Here is a 22,768-nt window from a genome sequence, read left to right as displayed (position 1 = left end):
CCAAGCACCAACAAAACCTGTTAACCTCATCTGTACCGAGCTACTCACACAGCTATTAAACCTTCTCCCGGAACGACTAAAGGATACTACTGACTTCCTTGAATGCTTGCGGAACTATAGCGACCTTTTGCCTCAAGAAATGTGTGTATTTTCGCTTGATGCACTATCCTTGTACCCAAGTATTCCACAACGAGAAGCAGCATGGCAAGTGGCGACATTTTTTGACATGGCCACAAGATCATGCACGAACTTCAGGAGGCAGGTGTCTGGAAGCCCCGACCATAGAGCTCCTACAAGAGGCAATACTACATATCATAAGAGACACCATCAGGACTTTCCACGGGAAGACCTACACACAAATTAAAGGGATGGTGACTGGGGCATCTAGCAGCGTAGCCAACGCGGAAATATTTGTACACACACAACATGTGAAGCGGCCAGACAAGAGGACAGACCAGCGGCGGATCTACCAGCGCTACATAGATGATAGTTTTGGGGTAATGATGGGAGGCGAACACGATCTCACAGCTTTCTTCTCCTGGACAAATGGAGTCCAACTTAAGCTCCGTTTCACCCTAGAAATTAGTGAAACAGCACTGAACGTTTTGGACACGTTTATTTCGACAAACCCAGGATGATTCAAACAAGAATCTTTTACAAACCAACGAACACTCACTCAGATCTCCACTACTCGTCATGCCAGCCACTGTCATTAACAAGGTCCTGCCCTACTCCCTGGGAACCTCACTAAAACAAATAGCGATGGGGAGAGACTGGGGGGGGGGGGGTCCTCAAGCGTCTCTGGGATTTTTTCAGACACAGAGAATACTCTGGTAAAATCCTACAAGATGCAGTTATAAAGTTAGCACAAAGAACCAGATCTTCATTGGTTACAGCACAGGGAACAACAGCCAACTAAGGAGAGGCTAATCCTCTCATCCCTCTATATTCCAAGAATGGCCGGGCAGCTCCGGAGATAACTCCTTAACCTCTGGGGATATCTAAGGAGGCCACACGGAAATCATCAAGCATGGAAGAAATTCCTACAAGAAATATCCATGGTGCCTGACAGCTGAGTGGACAGCACTTCGGATCCTTAGTCCTGAGGTTCCGGGTTCGATCCCAGGTGGAGGCAGAAACAAATGTGCAAAAAGTATCTTCACTCTGATGCCCCTGTTCACCTAGCAGTAAATAGGTACCTGGGAGTTAGACAGCTGCTTCCTGGGGGTGTGTAACAAAAAGGAGGCCTGATCGAGAACCGGGCCGCAGGGATACTAAGCCCTGGAATCATCTCAGGACAACCTCAAGATGGTAGCTTAGAAACGAGGTAAATCCTTAAACGACATCTTGGTAAAATCAAAATTTCCCTGTAAACCCCTGTTCGAACGTTGTACCAACGTCGTAGTTTCGGTGTGTGTTTGGCGGCATTAGCTCTAGAAATTCCTCCATAAATTTCTTTTGGGTTTTTGAATGGTTTGCTGCCGGTGAGAGCTGACTATAACTAGATATTTTATATCTTCCAGCAGGTCATTAGTGAATGACTCTCAACATCTAACAAGATGATGTCAATAGGCAGAAAACTTAAGCTGGTATACAATGTTGTCCTCTGTTCCTTATTTCTGTAGCATCACTCACTGATTTTCCCAAAATTAATGTGAATATTTCTTCTTGCAGGAGGAGACTGGACTCACATTCCACCGACTTCCGGACTGATCAAAACAACGAGGATGTGATCACTTGTGTTAGGTACGATTGTTAAAATTATATATTTTTATGTAATGTAATAGTGTCTCACAAACTTTATGATGTGAAATTCAATAATGTATTGACTGTAGAAGACGCTTTTCGACATGTTGGTACTCCTTATTTTAATTATACTGACACACCCACACCGAAAGAGAGAGAGAGAGAGAGAGAGAGAGAGAGAGAGAGAGAGAGAGAGAGAGTATTCACCGGTTATAGGTTACATGACTTACTATTTACAATACTTATAAAAGAGCATCTGCTGGAAACATTATGTACCTCACCTATGTGCCTACTCACTGAGTAGGCGAGTCCTACAAAATAACGGCACCTAACTTAATCCTACAAAATACCTTAACATTCCTCCCCTTTGAATTAAACCGCCTACAGGTTAAGTCTATCAGGCGGTTGTATGACTCTTCCAGATTTTCCCAACTGGGACTCTTGGGCCCGTTACATCTGGAGAACCTTCTTCTGAGTTACTAACAGCAGAGTCCCTAGTATTATCTGTATCCACATTACCCCTGTTGAGCCTTGCTCTGCCTTCCTGTCTCCTGCAGGTGTTACCCCCTTCATTATTAGCTTCAGCATCCCTATTTGCCTCATCCACACCCAATGGGACCTCAAAATTCCCAGTGACCCTTTGCATGGGTCACCCATTACCCATTACAAAATTCCTTGCATATACTGCATCTTCCTCTTTAAACAAAACTTCTTCTCCCTGAGCCAACTAATTGGCCGAGCTAGTTACAGATTTTTCTTGATCTAGATCTGTCTTTACTGCTACCATGTGCACGTTGAAGAACCTATTAAACAGTAATTCAGAAGGAGATTTACCAGTGACAGAATGAACAGCTTTTCTTTGATAATGCAAAAATCTTCAAAGCCTTGTACTAATAGTGGCTTCTGTAAATCGCTGTAACTCTTCTTTTAAGGCTCTCACTGCTCTCTCAGCCAGACCATTTGAAGAAGGATTATAGAGGGCAGGTGTTACAGGTTTAATACCAATCTTTCTAAAAAAAATCCTCCATTTCCTCAGAAACAAAATAAGAAGCATTATCTGACACAACCATGTCTGTCAATCCAAAATTATAAAATGTTTTCCTGAGTAATTCACAAGTTACAGATGATGTCATGGAATTACACACATGAACATCCATAAATTTTGTGTATGAATCCACCACCACCAGGTAATATTTGTTATCCATAGGTCCAGCATAATCTATATGAAGTCTAGACCAGGGTTTCCCAGTGTATGGCCAGGAAAGTACTGGGGCCTGGGGTTTCTGATAATTCTTAAAGCAAATGTGTCAATTTTTAGTAACTTCAGCAATATCTTGGTCCATTTTTGGCCACCAAACCCAACTTCTAGCTTCTTCTTTCATAGCATTTATGCCATTGTGGCCTAAATGTTCCAAAATCTTACATCTAAGTTCCAGAGGAACCCCCCATTCTATTCCCATATAAGAGTATATCCTGGTGAATACTAAGGTCAGCCTTTACCGCAGCATACTCTGACAATAATAAATTATCATTCCAGCCATATTTGAGATTCTTCCTCAACAGATTTAATTTGGGATCCCTACCAGTTGCCGTCCTAATAGTCTGGAATGAAATATCCTCAAAAGACATAGTTTTCACCAGGTTAACATACTCCACTGGAATACTGGAATTAAACTCTTCTGTAACAGGCAATCTACTTAATGCTCAGCCACTACATTATCCTTGCCCGACTTTAATACCAAATCATACTCAAACCGTGAAAGTAGCAATGCCCATAGTTGAATTCTAGTATTATCATTAACAAGAATTTGTTTACCTCTACCAAATAATCTTAACAGGGGTTAGGATTTTTTTCTGTTCTAGCCTTCTGTTCTGTTCTAGAAGTCTGTTCTAGCAAGACATTTCCTACCCATCAGAAAATACCTCAGTTTTTTTTACAGCATATACCAAATCTAAGGCTTCTTTGTCTAATTGGTAATAATTCTTCTCTGCATGAGATAATTTCTTGCTAGCAAAACAGACTGCTTTTTCCTGGCATCTACTTCCTGTAATAATACTCATCCCACTCGTACTGGGCAAGCATCAATCTCCAGTTTTAAAGGAAGTTTACCAGTAAAATTAGTGAGCACTGGAGAATTTATCAATTCCTGCTTAATATTCCTGAAATCCTTCTCATTCGCTGCCCACCTAACTCTAGCCCCTTTTTTCAATAATTTATACAAGTCAGCTAATTTTGTTGAAAAGTTCTTCACGAACTTACAAAAAGTATGTCACCATGCCTTCAAAAGACTGTACTTCCCCACTGATGTTGGGGCTGGGGGGGGGGGGGCTATATAGTAAATACGTTTTTGTGAGGAGTAAAGCCCTTACCTGAAATATGGTACCCCAGGTATTCAATGACATTGGTCTTCATTGCTGTTTCACCCGCATTAATCTTCACATTGTGCTCTTGCAGAAGATTCAAAACCTTTTCTAATCTTGTATCATACTCTTCCTCATTCTCCCCGCATACAATAATGTCATCTAAAAAGCTAGCAACACCCTCAATGTTTACTAACAAATGGGACATGAATCACTGAAAAATTTCTGGAGACGAGGAGAGTCCAAAAGGGACTTTTACACTTAAATAACTCCTTATGAAAATTAATAACTAACAATTTCTGACACTCTGCATCTACAGGAGTTTGCAAGTAGGCATATTTCAGGTCAGTCTTAGAAAATTTTGTTCCCCTTGCAACCCAGGTACAACTCATCTATTTTTGGTAATGGGTATTTTTACAATGGATTAGGTTATTTAATTCTTTAAATATCTGCACAGATTATCATGGATTTTGCGGTCTGCCTTCAACACTGGTACAGTTGGGGATGCCCATTCACTATGTGGAATTGGCTCTAACATATACGATACGATAATTGGCATTATCGTATGCACTTAATGATTTTCCACATGTTTAACATTTAATTGTAACGTATCTGCCCACTCTCTAGACAGTGTTGACACTGCAGCACCAGTGTCCAATTTCAAGGGAACTAACTTCCCATCAATTACAAAAATTCACCACTTGTGACTTCACAGAACATACCTTCCTTTCCTTTCTCCGAATATTGTCTGCTTTCCTCACCTGCAGCTTCTTCAGACGGTTTACCTTCCTTTACTGTCTTGACCACAGTACCATTACCTCTTCTTCCTGCATTCCCTGGTCGTATCCTCTCCAAGACTTAGCTATTTGTTTTCAAGTTTTCTCTTCACACTTTTCTCAAGTGCCCTTTCTTGTCACAAAAGTTCCATATGTAGTCCTTAAACTTGAAGTAGCCACTACTGTATTTGTACTGTAACGTTTCTATTGTTACGTAAAGCATGGTGACAAATAAACACAGACACTAAGATACTATATATATATTTGCTCGAATATACAGAAGTACACAGGTGATACTTTGGTGTGAGTTGAGCGCACTGAGCGTCGGTACAGTATCTCGCAAGTGTCTGCTCTAGACCACACTTGAAAGTAGACTAGTTAATGTTTGTTATTCTGCTGCTTATATGCTCGGGCAACACCTCACCGTGTTGCCCGTGCAACGCCTCACCTCATTCATCTCCAAAGGTTGACAGGAATATTAACAATGCATTTGGAGCGAGTATATTATTGGGATAATCTACTCGCTACAGTACCAAGAGTGTGATCTGTAGAATTACTCAAAGCTACCCAAAGTCACCACAAGCTACTCAGAGCCAGCTAGTATTACATAAGTAATGAAGAAATATGGTATATTTACTATAAAGTTGGTGCTGAGTGCAGAACATGATCAAACCTATTCTTACTCTGAAATAATCTAATTTCATAACGAAATTAAAAGTAAATATGTTGCAGGTGACGCCATAGGAAGTCGCCGGTCCAAGCGACAATGTTGTTGATTGACTTATGCAAGATATATGGTTGCCTGGAGAGTGTTTGCTGGCGTATCAGCCTCCTGAACACAGTGATCCAGTCGTCGCACATCTCTGCTCAAATTGTCGCAAATTTAAGTGGTGATATAAACAAGAAGAATGCGTATTTATAATAATATCGGTGTATACTGGCAGCAGGTTTTCATTTATACATGTCTCACTGAATATGACTGCATATTCTGTATTGATTATTTTCTGTTTTAAGGCTTCTATCCCTCTGACTAGTGCTCTTGCATCCGGGTTTAATTGGAAGAGGAGTTCTCCAAAAGTCATGTTCGTTCGAGGTGAAGAAAAAAAGAAATAAATAACTGAAGAATGTATTACACTTATTATAAAATTTACACAACATTTTGAACCAACATGGTTCATTCTCAAGTGATGTTACAGTACAGGAAATTTATATTTATACTATTAGTGGATCAGGTGAATACAAGTGGATCGAACAATGGGGTCAGGTGTGAACAAATGGATTGAACAATGAGTAAACATTTCGCAGAGGCTCAAAGCAGTCATAGAACGACAACTGGAAACCATCTCAAGACCTTCAACGACTCATATCTTCACAGACGGATCAGTTGATCAAGAAAGAGGTTCTGCTGGGGCAGCAGTTTACACTACCAACCATGAAGCTTACTGGAGCATGAGTAGTGGGTGCTCAACATTGCAAACAGAATTATATGCCCTGAAGGAGGCATTCACTAATAAAGAGGTTCCTGTTTTTTTATTAGTACATCCAAGAATGGCAGACTGTTATTTTCACTATTTTCATTTGTAAATAGGAGGACTGACTCTAGATGGCTTTTTAGATCAATTAGTTCATCTGAGTCTTTTACTATGACGAATATGTCATCTACATAACGGCAGTATACAATTGGTGTTTACCTACTACTGAAGACTGTCTTCGATAGTTCCCATGTAAAAATTAGCGAATAACACTCCTAAGGGGAGCCCATTGCTACTCCGTCTATTTGTAGATACATGTTACCTTGCGGACTGATGAAAGATGTCCTGTACCATGTCTATGGTGGTGTCGACTGGGACGTTGGCAAATAGGGATTCGGCATCCAGGGAAGCAATAATTTCATCGGGCTGTGTGGTTTTGATTAATTCTAGGAAATCTGCTGATTGTAGACTGTAATTGCCTGTAGTGTATGGAGGTAGGAGTTCGTTAAGCCTTTTTGCCAGGTGATAGGTTGGAGTTGGTATTTGGCTGATTATTGGGCGTAGTGGGTTACCTGTTACCTAGTAATAGTTTTGTTCACTTTGTGTTTAAGGTCTTCCACAGGTTCCTTGTGATTCGTTGAAATGTAGTGTCATCACTGAGGATGTCGCTGATTTTATTCATGTATTCTTGGGTAGTAATCATCACATATGCTGCTGTCTTGTCAGCTTCTCTTATTGTTACATCGTCCAGATTTTTTAGTTGTTTTGCTGCTTCGTTGATAATATAATAATATCCTGCATAAATAGCCATAAAACATTTAATCTTTATTAAAAAAACGTGACTTGAAGTTAAATAAACTTCATAGGACAATAGTTTTGTTATATAGATACTAACGTTATTCATTGGTATTTGTTCACTACTTAAACTACCCATGTCTTTTTCGCTCATAAAACACCAAACCCTACATGCTCTCTGATATATTGCTTAATTAATTAATTAATTAATTAACAGAGATTCACAAATAAAGATTATATTTGTATATGTTATCAGAGTGGTAGAGATAAAATAGTTTTTGTGAATCCATCACAGAGATGGATTCATCTTATTAGATAGGAAAGATATTTATATTTTGAACAAGGTTTTTGGCCAGCGCTCTCCCTATCAATGGGAACTACGACCTTTAGAAGATCAATGTTAACTTAAAAAACTTCTTGATACTGTAATAAATGAAGTTTTCTATGTCATCATAAAGACAGAAATATAAGCTGCATGTTAATACTTTTGTATAAATATATATTTATTTATTTATTTATATATATATATATGTATATATATATATACAAGAAGGTACATTGGGTTTATGAAAATACATAACATTGGTGTCTTTACATTCTTGTAAAGCCACTAGCACGCATATCGTTTCAGGCAGGTCATTAATCTAACAGATAATTTTAAGTAGGTAATTTATAAGAAAATTTGACATTAGTAGGTACATTAAAATAAAATTTGAGGGTTATCAACAGGTACATTGTAGCATAATTTGAGGATTATTTAAAGGTATTTTGAAGTAAAATTTGCATTCAGAGTAACACCATGATATAAGAGGATAGCAATGATTACAAGGGTAAAGTAATGTACATGTTATGTAAAGGCTCATGTACATATATTGGCGGATTGGGTAGCACTAGATACAATGCGAGTTAAAAGCACTAAGTAGGAATATGAAGGTGAAATTAGGCACTTTTTTTTAATAAGGCAAAAGTTGGACAGCTTATCAATTCGTTAGTGAGTTCCATAGACTAGGTCCCTTTATTTGCATAGTGTTTTTACACAGATTAAGTTTGACTTCTGGGGATACCAAAGAGATATTTATTTCTGGTGTGGCGATTATGGGTTCTATTACATCTGTCCAGGAAGAGTTTCAGAACAGGGTTTGCATTTAAGAGCAGGGTTTTGAAAATCATTGATGTATATAAGAAATAGGAGAGGCACTAGGATGCTGCCCTGTGGCACTCCTATGGTTAATGGTAGAGTGGGAGAGGTTTTATCATTGATGGGGCTACATATTGGTGTCTGTCACTAAGATAGGATCATATATAGTTCAGGGCAAGGCCTCGGATTCCATAATGGTGGAGTTTAAGTAAGAGGTAGTTATGGTTAACAGAATCAAAGGCCTTTCTCAGGTCAATGAAGAGTCCAATCTGAAACTCATTTTTGTCAAGGGCTGAGAAGATTATATCAAGGAGACTAATAATTGCATCGTTGGAACTCTTTTTAGGGAGCGGTAGCCAGACTGACCGGGACTTAGTATGTTGAATTTTAGGTAGGTTTTTTAGTATGGTGAATTTTAGGTTTTAGGAGGTGGTGGTAGAGCTATTTGTAAATAATTTGTTCAAATATTTTTGATAATATACGTAGATTTGATATGGTCTGTAATTGCTTATGTCTGTCGGATGAACCTTTATGAACTGGCGTTACTCTTGTTTTTTTAAGGATATCAGGGAATGAATGACATACTAGAGATTTGCTGAACAGCAGAGCTTTGGGTGCACAAGGGCATGGGAGGTGCTCTTGTATACCATCTTGAGGTTATCTTGAGATGATTTCGGGGCTTTAGTGTCCCCGCGGCCCGGTCCTCGACCAGGCCTCCACCCCCAGGAAGCAGCCCGTGACAGCTGACTTAACTCCAAGGTACCTATTTACTGCTAGGTAACAGGGGCATTCAGGGTGAAAGAAACTTTTGCCCATTTGTTTCTGCCTCGTGCGGGAATCGAAAACCCGCGCCACACAATTACAAGTCCTGCGCGCTATCCACCAGGCTACGAGGCCCCCTCGCTATCCACCAGGCTACGAGGCCCCCTCGAGGCACCATAGATGGTATTTCACTAATGTTCCCAGCTTTGGTTTCCAGTAAGTGAATGATGGACACAATTCAGTGATTCAATGAGTCACCAGTCGGGCTGATTGGTGAAAGGAGAAAAGAATTTGGATAGCTGCCTGAAAGATATGTGGTAATATGTGTCTTGAGTCTTTGGAAATTTTCTGGCAAGGTTAGCACCAAGCACCTATTAAATTCTGTTCCCGCTTCAAGATCTGTTGCAGGTGTATAATCATCCTTGGAGAGTTTCATCTGGTTATGTGAATGTTGTTTAGCTCCTAGGATGATAGAGATGGCTCTCCATGTGCTTTTCATGTTGCCTTTTGTTTCTTGGAATCTACTCACAATAGGAAAGTTTTGCTTTTCTTATTATACTGGTAAGCATTGTTGAGTACCTCTTAACTACTTCCTTTGTAACTAGGCCATTCCTAAGATTTTTTCATATTCATGTTTCTTATTGATTGATTATGCCACTTGTGAGCCAGTGATTGTCTAATTTTTAGCCGGTTACTTGCTTGGTGAGGAGAGAAAAATTAGTGTTGTAAAGACTCAGAGTTTTGGAAAGGAAGAGGTTAATTAACTAATGAATTTATATCCTGTGTATTATTACATTCAGATTCCCAGTATATATTGTGAAGTGCATTTGTGAGATTGTCAATTGCTGCTTCACTGTGTAACCTGAAGGTAAGTTTCTTGTTCGCTGGTGGTGTTATGTCCATGTTTGCTATAAGGAAGGTAGAATAGTGGTCAGTTCTGTCAGTGATTATAACAGATGCAAGGGGAGCTACTACGTTAGTCCATAAGTGTTCCAAGGTAGTGGCAGATGTTTGAGTGACTCGGGTGGGCTTGGTGATTGTGGGGATTAGCATACAGGAGTTCATGCAGTTTAGGAAATAGTCGACTTGAAGGCTATTTTGTTGACACAGGTCAGTATTGAAGTCACCTTCTAGAATGATGTGATTTTAGTTGAGATTGTTGTTTACGATAAGATTCCTTGGGTTATCTGATAATGAAGCTTTGTTAGTATTGGCAAATCTATAGATAGCTCCTATAATCAAGGAGGATTTAAGGGAACTCCTTGAAGTGATCAAAGGTATATTCACAGTAATCATCTCTATCACTAATGATACTATTGCAAATGAAGGTATCTTGGTAATATATAGTTGTGCTACTTTCTTTTTAGTTAGGCCTACAGTTGTGAATGGCTTTGTAACCAACAAAGTTGTAAAGTTGGGTATGGTCTCTATTTAGCCAGGTTTCTTTTAAAATAAGGACCCATAGTTTAGTGCTTACTGCTGTGAATAGTGCATTTATATCATCAAAAATGATTACCACGTGATCTGACATTTTGGTGAAAAACTGATAGGCAAATGTTATTCTGGAGTTTGTTTTTTGCAAAGTTTGCTGTGTAATACCTGCAGTAGTGATGATCAATATACTGGCTATTGTAAATTTGTCACAGCAGATTTAGTTCAAGATCACTATCAGCTTGCATGTAGATGCAATTGAGTCAAAATACAATAAGGTAAGAAATTACCGAAAATTTCCCAATGCAATTTAGTCAAATACTATATCTGCTGTAAATATTAAATAACTATAGTAAAAAAAGAAAAATGAAGAACCACATTTAAATGAAACAAGTAAAAGTAAAATATAGCTCATTGTACTGTGACAGTAATAACAAATAATAATACAGTAAGTGACAAATGAAGAAATGAACAATGTAAAATGGTGGGATAAACAAGATAAAAACAAAATAAAATGTAAAACCTTTTGAATGGAAAGGCAGAGCTATAGTACACTTTGGTTGTTAGATGAAACTGTAAGGTACACTCTGGTGTTGAGAAGGTTCTGTGGTAGAGGGACCACAGGGATAGTGTTCTGTGGTAGAGGGACTCCTGGGATAGGGTTCTGTGGTAGAGGGACCCCAGGGATAGTGTTCTGTGGTAGAGGGACCCCAGGGATAGTGTTCTGTGGTAGAGGGACTCCAGGGATAGTGTTCTGTGGTAGAGGGACTCCAGGGATAGTGTTCTGTGGTAGAGGGACCCCAGGGATAGTGTTCTGTGGTAGAGGGACTCCTGGGATAGGGTTCTGTGGTAGAGGGACCCCAGGGATAGTGTTCTGTGGTAGAGTGACTCCTGGGATAGGGTTCTGTGGTAGAGGGACCCCAGGGATAGTGTTCTGTGGTAGAGAGACCCCAGGGATAGTGTTCTGTGGTAGAGGGACTCCAGGGATAGTGTTCTGTGGTAGAGGGACTCCAGGGATAGTGTTCTGTGGTAGAGGGACCCCAGGGATAGTGTTCTGTGGTAGAGGGACTCCTGGGATAGGGTTCTGTGGTAGAGGGACCCCAGGGATAGTGTTCTGTGGTAGAGGGACTCCAGGGATAGTGTTCTGTGGTAGAGGGACTCCAGGGATAGTGTTCTGTGGTAGAGGGACCCCAGGGATAGTGTTCTGTGGTAGAGGGACTCCAGGGATAGTGTTCTGTGGTAGAGGGACTCCAGGGATAGTGTTCTGTGGTAGAGGGACCCCAGGGATAGTGTTCTGTGGTAGAGAGACTCCAGGGATAGTGTTCTGTGGTAGAGGGACCCCAGGGATAGTGTTCTGTGGTAGAGGGACTCCAGGGATAGTGTTCTGTGGTAGAGGGACCCCAGGGATAGTGTTCTGTGGTAGAGGGACTCCAGGGATAGTGTTCTGTGGTAGAGGGACTCCAGGGATAGTGTTCTGTGGTAGAGGGACCCCAGGGATAGTGTTCTGTGGTAGAGGGACTCCTGGGATAGGGTTCTGTGGTAGAGGGACCCCAGGGATAGTGTTCTGTGGTAGAGTGACTCCTGGGATAGGGTTCTGTGGTAGAGGGACCCCAGGGATAGTGTTCTGTGGTAGAGGGGCCACAGGGATAGTGTTCTGTGGTGGAGGAACCCCAGGGATAGTGTTCTGTGGTAGAGGGACTCCAGGGATAGTGTTCTGTGGTAGAGGGACTCCAGGGATAGTGTTCTGTGGTAGAGGGACCCCAGGGATAGTGTTCTGTGGTAGAGGGACCCCAGGGATAGTGTTCTGTGGTAGAGGGACCCCAGGGATAGTGTTCTGTGGTAGAGGGGACTCCAGGGATAGTGTTCTGTGGTAGAGGGACTCCAGGGATAGGGTTCTGTGGTAGAGGGACTCCAGGGATAGTGTTCTGTGGTAGAGGGACCCCGGGGATAGTGTTCTGTGGTAGAGGGGACCCCAGGGATAGTGTTCTGTGGTAGAGGGACTCCGGGGATAGTGTTCTGTGGTAGAGGGGACCCCAGGGATAGTGTTCTGTGGTAGAGGGACTCCAGGGATAGTGTTCTGTGGTAGAGGGACTCCAGAGATAGGGTTCTGTGGTAGAGGGGAACCCAGGGATAGTGTTCTGTGGTAGAGGGACCCCAGGGATAGTGTTCTGAGGTAGGTAGAAGGACCCCAGGGATAGTGTTCTGTGGTAGAGGGACCCCAGGGATAGTGTTCTGAGGTAGGAAGAAGGACCCCAGGGATAGTGTTCTGTAGTAGAGGGACTCCAGGGATAGTGTTCTGTGGTAGAGGGACCCCAGGGATAGTGTTCTGTAGTAGAGGGACTCCAGGGATAGTGTTCTGTGGCAGAGGGGGACCCCAGGGATAGTGTTCTGTGGTAGAGGGGACTCCAGGGATAGTGTTCTGTGGTAGAGGGGACCCCAGGGATAGGGTTCTGTGGTAGAGGGATTCCAGGGATAGTGTTCTGTGGTAGAGGGGGCCCCAGGGATAGTGTTCTGTGGTAGAGGGGACCCCAGGGATAGTGTTCTGTGGTAGAGGGACCCCGGGGATAGTGTTCTGTGGTAGAGGGGACTCCAGGGATAGTGTTCTGTGGTAGAGGGGACCCCAGGGATAGGGTTCTGTGGTAGAGGGACCCCAGGGATAGTGTTCTGTGGTAGAGGGACTCCAGGGATCGTGTTCTGTGGTAGAGGGACCCCAGGGATAGGGTTCTGTGGTAGAGGGGACTCCAGGGATAGTGTTCTGTGGTAGAGGGGACCCCAGGGATAGGGTTCTGTGGTAGAGGGACTCCAGGGATAGTGTTCTGTGGTAGAGGGGGCCCCAGGGATAGGGTTCTGTGGTAGAGGGGACCCCAGGGATAGGGTTCTGTGGTAGAGGGACCCCAGGGATAGTGTTCTGTGGTAGAGGGACCCCGGGGATAGTGTTCTGTGGTAGAGGGGACCCCAGGGATAGGGTTCTGTGGTAGAGGGACTCCAGGGATAGTGTTCTGTGGTAGAGGGGGCCCCAGGGATAGGGTTCTGTGGTAGAGGGACTCCAGGGATAGTGTTCTGTGGTAGAGGGGGCCCCAGGGATAGGGTTCTGTGGTAGAGGGGACTCCAGGGATAGTGTTCTGTGGTAGAGGGACTCCAGGGATAGTGTTCTGTGGTAGAGGGGGCCCCAGGGATAGGGTTCTGTGGTAGAGGGGACCCCAGGGATAGGGTTCTGTGGTAGAGGGACTCCAGGGATAGTGTTCTGTGGTAGAGGGGGCCCCAGGGATAGGGTTCTGTGGTAGAGGGGACCCCAGGGATAGGGTTCTGTGGTAGAGGGACCCCAGGGATACTGTTCTGTGGTAGAGGGACCCCGGGATAGTGTTCTGTGGTAGAGGGGACCCCAGGGATAGGGTTCTGTGGTAAAGGGACTCCAGGGATAGTGTTCTGTGGTAGAGGGGGCCCCAGGGATAGGGTTATGTGGTAGAGGGGACCCCAGGGATAGTGTTCTGTGGTAGAGGGACTCCAGGGATAGTGTTCTGTGGTAGAGGAACTCCAGGGATAGTGTTCTGTGGTAGAGGGGACCCCAGGGATAGGGGTTCTGTGGTATAGGGGACCCCAGGGATAGGGTTCTGTAGTAGAGGGGACCCCAGGGATAGGGCTCTGTGGTAGAGGGACCCCAGGGATAGTGTTCTGTGGTAAAGGGACCCAGGGATAGTGTTCTGTGGTAGAGGGGACCCCAGGGATAGTGTTCTGTGGTAGAGGGGACCCCAGGGATAGTGTTCTGTGGTAGAGGGACCCCAGGGATAGTGTTCTGTGGTAGAGGGACCCCAGGGATAGTGTTCTGTGGTAGAGGGACCCAGGGATAGTGTTCTGTGGTAGAGGGGACCCCAGGGATAGTGTTCTGTGGTAGAGGGGACCCCAGGGATAGTGTTCTGTGGTAGAGGGACCCCAGGGATAGTGTTCTGTGGTAGAGGGACTCCAGGGATAGTGTTCTGTGGTAGAGGGGACCCCAGGGATAGGGTTCTGTGGTAGAGGGACTCCAGGGATAGTGTTCTGTGGTAGAGGGGGCCCCAGGGATAGGGTTCTGTGGTAGAGGGGACCCCAGGGATAGGGTTCTGTGGTAGAGGGGACCCCAGGGATAGGGGTTCTGTGGTATAGGGGACCCCAGGGATAGGGTTCTGTAGTAGAGGGGACACCAGGGATAGGGTTCTGTGGTAGAGGGGACCCCAGGGATAGGGCTCTGTGGTAGAGGGACCCCAGGGATAGTGTTCTGTGGTAGAGGGGACCCCAGGGATAGGGTTCTGTGGTAGAGGGACTCCAGGGATAGTGTTCTGTGGTAGAGGGGGCCCCAGGGATAGGGTTCTGTGGTAGAGGGGACCCCAGGGATAGGGTTCTGTGGTAGAGGGGACCCCAGGGATAGGGGTTCTGTGGTATAGGGGACCCCAGGGATAGGGTTCTGTAGTAGAGGGGACCCCAGGGATAGGGTTCTGTGGTAGAGGGGACCCCAGGGGTAGGGCTCTGTGGTAGAGGGACCCCAGGGATAGTGTTCTGTGGTAGAGGGGACCCCAGGGATAGGGTTCTGTGGTAGAGGGGACCCCAGGGATAGGGCTCTGTGGTAGAGGGACCCCAGGGATAGGGTTCTGTGGTTGAGGGGACTCCAGGGATAGTGTTCACTTGGCATCTGGTTATTCAGTCAATAATCCACAGTCAGTGAGGAAAGATCTGAGGTGTGCCTCAGTGGTTATTTCATAGGTCTTCCCAGTGTCAGACTTCTTAGCTAGTGTTTTACCACCTCTTACAAAACAATGTTTAATTGATCCATTGGAATTTTTACGAACTTGATGTAGTTTAAATAAAAGATTTTGTCTGTTCCTATACAACTGAAGTGACAGTGAAGATATAAGCATTTTTATTGTTGATGGCTAGCTCAGGGAGTGTGAAGCCCTGCACAAATGTCAATAAATTTCGTAATTAAATTGCATATATACAAAGTAACCTTAAAGGTCTATAAGTCAGAATAAAGACAGATGTAGATGATAATGTGTCTACATTTCAAGGAACATATATCTTACATGAAAACCCAGACATGGTTAAATAAATACTACTCCACCATCACCAGTGTCCGGACACATGAACACTACCAAGGCAACAGTGTCCAGCCAGATGGTGAACACAGGCTGCACAATCCTAATAAATTATGTAACTCTCAGAGATGCATTGATAAACGTTAATATTTTATATTTATTAAAAATACAGATATAAACTTTGTTTTAAACATTTAATGTAACAATATTTCAAGTATTAGAACCAAGATATATTTAGCATTTAACGATTTCCTATAAAGTTGCAATGATACCTTAATTGCACTTTATCATCATCATATTCAGACAGAAATTAACTTAAATTTTTTGTCACTTTAATACACAAACGCCTCCGTGGTGTCGCCTTGTCGTAGTGAGGGGCTCACATAAACCTCCCTGGGACTGGTGAGGGTTGCCTTTGTCCCCTCTCCTCCCCTCTTTGGGTGTTGTACGTGCTAAAAGGCACCACGTAAGGGCCTTGTGAGTCATCGGGCCGCCCACTGGAGGGGTCGCCCGTGAGGGACTGCCTTAAGTGGATGGTTGGGTGTCCAGGCTGGGACAAAAGGGGGAATGGGGTCTTTGCACCAGTGAGGGAGACTGGAAGAAGCAGTAGGACTCCCCTGTTAAAAAGGTGGAAAATCGCTGGGGACGCCGCACCCTTCCTGCACTGGCCGGCATTCGGCCTCCCTGGCTGCCCTGGTAGGTGGTGTCCCTTGGTTCCAAGCCCCAGGCTTTTAAAGTGAATGCCGAATGGAAACCGACACGATCTTTCTTACCGAGACTCGTGGGGTGGACGACCTGGCCCCTGAGTCGGACTGTGATGGAAGACTTTGTAGCCCTTTGTAGCTGTAGAATTTTTCATGGATATGATACCAACATCAAATCATATATCAGACATCACCCTATCCCCACTGGATTTTGAAGAAGCCATAAACAGTATGCCTATGCACTCTGCACCAGGCCCGGATTCTTGGAACTCCATATTCATCAAGAACTGTAAAAAAACACTACGCAGGCCCTCCACATTTTGTGGAGACAAAGCCTAGATACTGGCGTTATTCCTGATATACTAAAAACAGCAGAGATAGCACCACTTCATAAAGGAGGAAATAAGGCAGAGGCAAAAAATTACAGACCGATAGCACTAACATCGCACATCATAAAAGTTTTTGAGAGAGTGCTAAGAAGTAAGATCACAAAATACTTGGAATCACAGCATCTCCATAACCCCGGACAACATAGTTTCAGAACAGGGCGCTCTTGCCTGTCGCAATTGCGGGACCACTATGATATGGCATTAGATGCTATGGAAGACAAACAAAACGCTGATGTAATTTACACAGATTTCGCCAAAGCTTTTGATTAATGTGACCATGGTGTTATTGCACATAAAATGCGTTCAAAAGGAATTACCGGAAAAATAGGCAGATGGATCTACAATTTCCTGACCAACAGAACCCAATGTGTAATAGTCAACAAAATAAAATCCAGCCCATCAACCGTGAAGAGCTCAGTCACCCAGGGTACTGTGCTTGCTCCAGTACTTTTTCTCATCCTCATATCGGACATAGACAAGAACACAACCAATAGCACTGTAACATCCTTTGCAGATGACACTAGGATCTTCATGAGTTGGCAACATAGAGGACACGGCAAACCTCCAATCAGATGTAGATCAGGTCTTTCTATGGGCTACAGAAAATAATATGGTGTTTAACGAAGATAAGTTCCAGCTCATGCGCAATGGAAAAAATGAAAATATAAAAACGGAAACCACGTACAAAACTCAGGCAAATCATAACATAGAACGAAAAGGCAATGTAAAGGATCTGGGTGTACTCAAGTCGGAAGAACTTACCTTTAAAGAACACAATAAAGTAGCCGTCACAACTGCAAGAAAAATGACAGGTTGGATAACAAGAATTTTTCACACTAAAGATGCTATACCGATGATGATACTTTTCAAGACGCTAGTGCTCTCTAGAGTGGAGTACTGCTGTATAATGACAGCCCCTTTCAAAGCTGGAGAAATTGCTGACCTGGAAAGCGTGCAGAGATCCTTTACTGCTAGAATCCACTCAGTAAAACATCTAAACTATTGGGACCGATCGAGCCGAAAGAGCCTAAATCTGTACTCCCTTGAGCGCAGGCGGGAGAGATATATAATAATTTACACGTGGAAAATATTAGAGGGGCTGGTCCCAAACCTGCACACAGAAATAACATCACATGAGACCAGAAGACATGGCAGGATGTGCAGAATACCCCCGTTGAAAAGCAGAGGTGCAACAGGTACTCTGAGAGAGAACTCTATCAACATCAGAGGCCCGAGACTGTTCAACACGCTTCCACTACACATAAGGGGCATAACTGGCAAACCCCTCACAGTGTTCAAGAGAGAACTGGATAAGCACCTCCAAAGGATACTTGATCAACTAGGCTGTGTCTCATACTTCAGGCTGCGAGTTGCTACGTCCAACAGCCTGGTTGATCAGTCCGGCAACCAGGAGGCCTGGTCGACGACCGGGCCGCGGGGACGCTAAGCCCCGGAAGCACCTCAGGGTAACCTCAAAGTAAGCCCTCGCTACATTGGGCCCAGACCGAACTACTGCCCCCGCTCCCACCCCCTTCTTTGGTAGGGTTGAGTCCCAAGCCGTCACGGGTGACCTCGGCACGGCTCTGTCTCTCATTGTGACTACCGCACCTTTTAACCTCTCTCTCTGTGGGGGTTCTCAATGCCGTCCCCACCACGGCCACACTTGATCTACATCATCTTGATTCAACTTTTCCTGACGATTTCTTCCTCCACAAACACCCTGTTGATTCGGTAGATGCCTCTGTTACTTTTAACCCCGCCCGTCTCGGTACACGTGTCGTCGCTGCTCCTTCTCAGGATGCAGCTACCTGCTTAGCCGCATTGTTCTGTTGCAACTGGTGTTAGAGACCTAAAAGACTGCCACGAGGATATTATTTGTCCTGAGATTTATTTGATTTGATGATTTATTGCCAAACAAAACTTTCTATATTTTGTTTGGCAATAAATCCTCAAATCAAATAAATCTCAGGATAAATAATACCCAAATTTGTAACAAAATAGGTGGCAAATTCCTTGGCATTCTCATTGACCACAAACTAAATTTCCAGGGATACATTCTTAATATATCAAAAAAAGATTAAAAAACTGTTGGCATTCTTTCTAAGATCAGATATTATGTACCTCGCCCTGCCCTGGTGACGTTCTATTACTCCATCGTCTTTCCTTATCTCAACTATGGTATTTGTGCTTGGGGTTCTACTACCCAAAATCATTTACGTCCTCTAATTACTCAACACAAAGCTGCTATTAGGACAATATCTCACTTTGGCCCCAGACATCACTCGGTACCCCTACTCAAATCTCTGAATATGTTAGATATTAAGTCACTACACATCCTCTCATGTGTATTATATATATATATATATATATATATATATATATATATATATATATATATATATATATATATATATATATATATATATATATATATATATATATATATGACAATGTCAGACCACGGAGGAAAAATGAAACAGGAAATTTCCTTAAGTACTTTCGTATATTAAATACATCTTCAGAAGGTCATTTTACAGATCGAGTGATGGGTATAAATAGGCAGGAAGGAGTGGTGAAGTAAGGTGAGGTACAATACTTGGACAACGCAGAAGGCCCATTGGCCCATCAGATGCACCCAATTGGCACATCCGATGTAGCACAATGGCCCATCTGATACAGCAGACATACAAGCATAATATATAGGTAATTATAACATAAAGAAATAAATATATACAATAAATTAGTGAGACAAATGTTTTTCAATGATTCTACTTAAATCGCCCTTTAGCTGATCTATTAGAAATGGATCTAAGTTATATAGACCACTGCTAATATTCAAATTACTTTCTTTGGTGATCTGTATCAAAGCAGATTCAATTATGTTTCTGTTATAGGTGCTTTTACAATTTGTTATTGAAGAAGCACTCTCCCAATCAATTTGGTGAGCTTTTTCTGACAAATGCACAAACAAAGCATTAGACAATTGGCCATGTTTTACAGAGTATTTATGTTGCGATATTCTACATTTTAAATCTTTAGATGTTTGCCCGACATAGAACTTATTACATTCCTTACAAGGTATTTTATAAATGACGCAATTATCACTACGAGGGCTGTTCCTTACTAATAGCTTACCAACAGTGTTTTCGTAGCTAAACATTACATCTATATTAAAAAGTTTCAAGGCCTTGACAATATTCTCAAACCCAGAGAAATATGGTAAACATAACACATTCTTTGGGCGAATCCTTTCACTGCATACATTATTATAATATGTACGACGAGCTTTGTTACGACAAACTTCCAACAAATTCAGTGGGTAACAAAGCTTAAGACCAATCGAATCAATATTCTTAAATTCTTCATCTAAGAATTCTGGACTCACAACTCGAAGAGCTCTTAGATACATTGAAGAAAAAATTGACTTTTTTACATTGTATTTATGCCCTGAAAAATAATGAACATAAGATAAATTGTTCGTAGATTTCTTGTTCGATTGGAACAAGAAATCTAATCCTAACAACGTGTTGAATCTGTCGTCCAAAACGATATGTGAAAATGTGGTTACTGCTTTGGGTTATGGTATGTCTTTTGCCATTTCAAATCAACCTTCTGCAGTTAAAATTGCTAGTTCATTGTTTCAGCTTGAAAAACATAACTCTCTGTCTTCACAAAACCTAAACCTGGTTAAAGGTATTGTTTATGGTTCTATGTTGACGCCCCAAACAAGCAATTTTCCCGAAAGATTCAGACGAAGCTTACAGGAGTTAAGAGCCGATCCTTCCATTCATATAACAAAGGCTGATAAATCCAGCACTATTGTTATTTTAAACAAGGAGGAATATATTTCGAAAATGAATGATCTCCTCCTAGATTCTTCAACGTACACTAAGCTTAGGAAAAATCCTCTTGAGGACATCATCAAGTTCTTCAATAGTAGCTTGAGGAAGTTGTTAAGTAAACATAAAGATCTTCTTAATCAATTTACTACTTCGTCACCTTCATTACCATATCTATATGGTCTTGTCAAGACGCATAAGCCTAACAATCCCATGAGACCTATCATCAGTTCTGTGGGATCCATTTCTTACAAACTCTCCAAATGGCTTACCAAAATCTTGTCCCCTTTGTTAGGAACTATCTCCTCTTCTCATTTGACAAATTCTCTTGATTTAGTTAACAAATTGAATAGTGTTCCTGTCACTCCTGATGTAAAGTTAATCAGTTTTGACGTTTGTTCCTTGTTCACTAAGGTACCGGTCGATGATATTCTCGATTATCTTGCTAGTGAACTAATGAGCCATGACTTACCTCTTTCTGCTGATATTATTGTCAGTCTTGTTAAGTTGTGCATTAAAGAATGTAAATTTACCTTTAATAATGAGTATTATTTACAGACTTTTGGAATGGCAATGGGGAATCCTCTATCGCCATTGCTCTCAAACCTGTACATGGAATTCTTTGAAAAGAAATTCGTTTCAAAAATAACTCCTGGAATCATTCCTTGGTTTAGATATGTTGATGATATCTTGTGTATTTGGCCTTCAGATGTAAACACAGACGAATTTGTAGCCAAACTTAATGACCAAGTCACCTCCATAAAATTTACTATGGAGACTGAAGTTGATAAATGTTTGCCATTCTTAGATGTGCTTATTCATAGGGAAAACTCTTCATTAAAGTTTAGTGTTTACAGAAAACCTACGAACAATTTATCTTATGTTCATTATTTTTCAGGGCATAAATACAATGTAAAAAAGTCAATTTTTTCTTCAATGTATCTAAGAGCTCTTCGAGTTGTGAGTCCAGAATTCTTAGATGAAGAATTTAAGAATATTGATTCGATTGGTCTTAAGCTTTGTTACCCACTGAATTTGTTGGAAGTTTGTCGTAACAAAGCTCGTCGTACATATTATAATAATGTATGCAGTGAAAGGATTCGCCCAAAGAATGTGTTATGTTTACCATATTTCTCTGGGTTTGAGAATATTGTCAAGGCCTTGAAACTTTTTAATATAGATGTAATGTTTAGCTACGAAAACACTGTTGGTAAGCTATTAGTAAGGAACAGCCCTCGTAGTGATAATTGCGTCATTTATAAAATACCTTGTAAGGAATGTAATAAGTTCTATGTCGGGCAAACATCTAAAGATTTAAAATGTAGAATATCGCAACATAAATACTCTGTAAAACATGGCCAATTGTCTAATGCTTTGTTTGTGCATTTGTCAGAAAAAGCTCACCAAATTGATTGGGAGAGTGCTTCTTCAATAACAAATTGTAAAAGCACCTATAACAGAAACATAATTGAATCTGCTTTGATACAGATCACCAAAGAAAGTAATTTGAATATTAGCAGTGGTCTATATAACTTAGATCCATTTCTAATAGATCAGCTAAAGGGCGATTTAAGTAGAATCATTGAAAAACATTTGTCTCACTAATTTATTGTATATATTTATTTCTTTATGTTATAATTACCTATATATTATGCTTGTATGTCTGCTGTATCAGATGGGCCATTGTGCTACATCGGATGTGCCAATTGGGTGCATCTGATGGGCCAATGGGCCTTCTGCGTTGTCCAAGTATTGTACCTCACCTTACTTCACCACTCCTTCCTGCCTATTTATACCCATCACTCGATCTGTAAAATGACCTTCTGAAGATGTATTTAATATACGAAAGTACTTAAGGAAATTTCCTGTTTCATTTTTCCTCCGTGGTCTGACATTGTCACATTCTTAATCACGTGTTTATTTTCGTGATATACACACATATATATATATATATATATATTTATATATATATTTTTTTTTTTTTACCTAGAAGGGGTACCACCTCTGGTGCAAGTGTAGGGACCCATAGCCTCGGAGAAGAAAATAAAGAGTACTCAGAGAAGACCTTGTGGATCCTCACTGAACACTTTGATATTTTCTTCTCCTACCACCCCTATTCTTTTGGTATGTGTGTATATTTATCTAACTTTATTTGAAAATGTCATTACACAAAAAAAGTTACAATATTGATTACATGCAGGGTACAAGGCTGCTTGTCACAAGTTGAACAGTTCCTCCAGCTCCTCAGATGGCGGGCAGGAAGCATGGATGCAGTGAGCATTTCCTCTC

At 42.0% G+C, this 22,768-nt stretch overlaps 1 long non-coding RNA gene across 1 annotated transcript in view; it reads left to right on the top strand.

The window, feature by feature from the left end:
* Positions 1-1,671: 1,671 nt before the first annotated feature.
* LOC138361549 (uncharacterized) overlaps positions 1,672-22,768 on the top strand; it is a 52,197-nt gene continuing 31,100 nt past the window's right edge. Inside the window, exon 1 of the long non-coding RNA XR_011227026.1 lies at positions 1,672-1,746. This is a non-coding gene — a long non-coding RNA (uncharacterized lncRNA). The remainder of the gene's footprint in view (positions 1,747-22,768) is intronic.

Source organism: Procambarus clarkii, unplaced genomic scaffold (genome assembly GCF_040958095.1).
Source record: "Procambarus clarkii isolate CNS0578487 unplaced genomic scaffold, FALCON_Pclarkii_2.0 HiC_scaffold_455, whole genome shotgun sequence".
In the NCBI taxonomy this organism is placed as follows: domain Eukaryota; kingdom Metazoa; phylum Arthropoda; class Malacostraca; order Decapoda; family Cambaridae; genus Procambarus; species Procambarus clarkii.
This window is presented reverse-complemented; position numbering and strand designations above follow the sequence as displayed.